This window comes from Carica papaya, chromosome 6 (assembly GCF_054855325.1).
Source record: "Carica papaya isolate Zhongbai chromosome 6, ASM5485532v1, whole genome shotgun sequence".
NCBI lineage: Eukaryota > Viridiplantae > Streptophyta > Magnoliopsida > Brassicales > Caricaceae > Carica > Carica papaya.
Genome location: NC_142314.1, coordinates 29,342,793 through 29,347,216, shown reverse-complemented (window position 1 = coordinate 29,347,216; position 4,424 = coordinate 29,342,793).

Here is a 4,424-nt window from a genome sequence, read left to right as displayed (position 1 = left end):
TATCTGCATAACTCTTCTGCCTACTCTGAGTTGTCTGAATGTTCTTCTTGATTTTAACTATCTTGGACGTGGTCTCCTCTACCAACTCCGGGCCGAACAATCTTCGATCGCCCACTTCCTCCCAACAAATCGGTGACCTGCACGGGCGCCCGTATAGCGCCTCATATGGAGCCATGCCGATGCTTGCTTGGTAGCTGTTATTGTAGGCAAACTCTATCAGGGGTAGATGGTCGTCTCAATGGCCCCCGGAGTCAAGGACACAAGCTCGGAGCATATCTTCAAGCATACGAATTGCCCTTTCTGATTGTCCATCAGTTTGGGGGTGGAAGGCAGTACTAAGAGACAGCTTTGTTCCCATAGCTTGCTGGAAACTATTCCAAAACCGAGAAGTGAATCTGGGGTCCCTGTCGGATACCACTGTCACTGGGACTCCATGCAGTCTGACTATCTCCCGGATATACATTCTTGCCAACTTGTCCAAAGAATCAGTCACTCTGATGGCTAGGAAGTGGGAAGACTTAGTGAGTCGGTCAACAATTACCCATATAGCATCATGTCCTGATCGTGCCTTGGGTAGTCCCGATACGAAGTCCTTGGTGATATATTCTCACTTCCACTCTGGAATCGGTAAAGGCTGAAGTAACCCACCTGGGCGTTGATGTTCTGCTTTGACCTGCTGACATACCAAGCACTTAGATACAAAGTCGACTATATCTCTCTTCATCCTGTTCCACCATAACCGAGGTCACATAGTTTGGTACATTTTTGTACTTCCTAGATGCATGGCAAATCTTGAACTATGGGACTCCGTCATGATGTCTCTTTTTAACTCACTGTCATCTGGGACACACACTCTGTCATTGAAACGAATCAATCCGTCGGCAGAGATCTGAAATTCTGAACTCACTCCCTATTCTGCATCCTTCTTGCGGGTTACTAGGGCGGGGTCGACAGACTGGGCTTCCTTTATTCTTTGGATTAACTCGGGTTGGACTGCTAGGTGGCCCAAACATGTGGCCCTCTTCAGATCTCGCGGTCGAACCTGCTGCGTGGCCCCAATGGACCTGCATTCTGAAACCATCAAATGGGCTAGGGTGCCTGCACTTTTCCTGCTGAGGGCATCGGCTACTACGTTGCCCTTACCTGGATGGTATAGGATGTCACAATCATAGTCCTTGAGGAGTTCCATCCACCTTCTCTGACGCATGTTGAGATCCTTCTGAGTGAAGATGTGCTTCAAACTCTTATGATCGGTATAGATCTGAAAGATCTCTCCATACAAATAATGGCGCCAGGTTTTCAAGGCGTGTATGATTGCGGCAAGCTCCAAGTCATGGGTAGGATAGTTCTTCTCATGATTCTTTAGCTGTCTAGACCCATATGTTATAACCTTTCCATGCTGTATCAGGACACAACCCAGGCCCAGATAGGAGGCATCACTATAAACTGTATACCCTCCTGATCCACTCGGTAGAGCCAGCACGAGTGCAGTAGTCGGTCGCTTCTTCAATTCTGAAAAACTCCTTTTGCAGTTCTCATTCCATTCAAACTTTGCATTCTTTTTTGTGAGTCGGGTTAGAGGAGATGCTAGACTAGAGAACCATTCGACAAACCGACGGTAATAACCTGTCATCCCCAGGAAACTGCGAATTTCCTTAACTGTTGTCAGCCTTTTCCAACCAAGTACCGCTTCAACTTTTTCAGGGTTCACTGATACCCCTTCCTTCGATATAACATGTCCTAGGAAGGCGGTTTGTTCGAGCCAAAATCCACATTTGCTCAATTTTGCATACAACTTCTTTTCCCTGAGTACCTGTAGGACTTGGGCAAGATGATGAGCATGTTCTTCTCTACTTTTTGAGTAGACTAAGATATCATCGATGAACACGATGACAAATTGATCCAAGAACTCTCTGAAGATCCTGTTCATTAGATCCATAAAGATGGCCGGGGCGTTGGTTAGCCCAAACGGCATGACCAAGAACTCATAGTATCCGTACCTGGTTCGGAATGCCGTCTTGGGGATATCTGCTGCTTTTACCTTTACCTGATGGTAATCTGATTGTAGATCTATTTTAGAAAAGACTTGTGCACCCTGCAACTGATCGAAAAGGTCATCAATCCGGGGGAGAGGATATTTGTTCTTAATTGTTACCTTGTTTATCATTCTGTAATCAATGCACAGTCTCAACGTTTCATCTCCCTTCCTTGCAAAAGTAACCCCGGCACCCCATGCGAAAACGCTGTGTCTAATGAAACCACTGTCTTGTAGCTCAGTGATCTGTTTCCTTAGTTCTTCCATCTCGATGCGGCTCATTCGGTAAGGAGCAACCGAGATGGGCTGGGTACATGGCTGTAAGTCTATGGTGAACTCGACCTCTCTGTCCCCTGGTAGACCGGGTAGTTCATCTGGAAATACGTCTAAAAAGTCTCGGACTACTGGAATCTCTTGGGTACAAACTTCTTTCTTAGGTTTACCTAGTTAGAGAAAATAAAAAATTAAGGCACTGGGAATTAAGAAAACTTGCCATCAGGGGAAATCAGTACTGAATGATTTTATTAACTTGTAAATGGCTCCTCGTTGGGAGGATTAAATACAATCTTTTTGTTAAAGCAGTCTATGGTGGCGTGATACGCCGCTAGCCAATCCATTCCTAGGATTACATCAAAATCCCCCGTGTCTAACCCTATAAGGTCTACCCTCAATTTCCTATCTGCTATCTCCACGGCACATGCCCTGTAGATAACCTCTCCTAGCAATGTCTCCCCCCCAGCGGTAGATACAAGCAATAATGAATCAAGTCTATCAGGTGATACACAAATTTTGGAAGCAAGAACATGTGAAACAAAAGAATGTGATGCACCAGTGTCAAACAAAACATGAGCAATGTGGCCAGAGATAGTATACATACCATGTACCACGTCCGGGTCTGCATCGGCATCTTTCTGGGTAAGATTGTAAACTCTGCCCTGGATTGGAGGCCTTCTTTGATTCTGGTTCCTAGGGCATTCCCTTGCATAGTGATGGGCACTACCGCATATGCAACAGGTGTTGTTGAGGCGGTAGCAGGGTCGGTCCCCGTGATCTCTACCGTAGTACTGGCAGATCTTCCCACGTGCTTCCCCCGTAGCCTGACGAGGGGCTTGGATGGCGGGTATGGGCCTCTTACTGGGTTGGACAGGCATGGTAGGTGCTGGCTTGCGGAGCGGGGCTGAGGGTCGGGAACTCCCCGCTAGCTGAGGGTGGGTGTCGAAGCTCCTTTCTATGATCTGCGCCTTTGCCAGGACTGCTGAATATGTCTCGAGCTCCATCACCAGTAAGTGCTGTCTGATCTCCGGGCGGAGACCCCACTGGAATTTCCTGGCCTTTCGGCCCTCATCCATCAATGTCTCCGGGGCATGTTGGCCCAGCTCCAGGAACTTACGGGCATACTCCGACACTGTCATATTTCCCTGGACCAATTGAGCAAACTTCATTTCCTTTAGGTGTTGGATGTGTTTAGGGAGATACTCCGCGTGGAAGGCCGCTAAGAACTGCTCCCAAGTAGCTGGTGTAGGCAGGGTGGTCCGCTTGAGCTCCCACCAGCGTACTGCTTCCCCTACCAGCATGTAGGAGGCAATGGCAGCCCTATGCTCAGGAACTACTCCCAAGGTCTCGAAAGCTCTCTCAGTCTCTGCCAGCCAGTATTGGGCCTCTTCAAAAGAGGACCCCCCTGCAAAAGTAGAAGGGTTCAGTCTTCTGTACCTCTCTATGAAGCCGGGGTCGATCAAGGAAGGAGCGGGGTCCCGAGGTAGAGGGACTGGGGCTGGCTGAGGGTGAACTGGGGGACCCTGTGGTGGCACCTGCTGATGTGGTGGGGGTACTGGAAAGTGCTGTGGCAGCGCCTGGTGGTACCGTGGTTGTGGTACAGGTCCGTACCGCGGCTGTGGTGCAAGGTGGCACTGTGGAGGAGCAGGCTCCTACCGGGGTGGCTCGGGATCAGCCTGTTGTAGCGGGGGCTCAACCTGCGATAGCGGAGGAGGTCCGGGTAACTCCCTTCTCTCCTCTCGCCTTTGCTGGGCAGCTACGAGAGGTTCCACCATCTCAAATAGTCTGTCTAAATCCTCCCGAAGCGAATTATCTTGGGCCGCTCAGTTTAGTGGGGGCCTTCCTCTCCTCATTTCCGTGTACCTGCATTCACAAGGAATGTTTGAGTAACGATATATCGGTGAGTATTTCTTTAAGGCACTATTGTGTAAGGGATGGGTCCGAGGAAACCTGGCTCTGATACCAACTGAAACGGCCCCGGAAATTTAAAATAAAATATGTGTATTAAAATTGTCAAATGCGGAAGCGAAGTCAAAATTTCGATTAACATCCCTTACACTAAAACCAAAAACGTACTCAAAATATAAAAGATCAAACTAACTAAAAGAGAAACTCG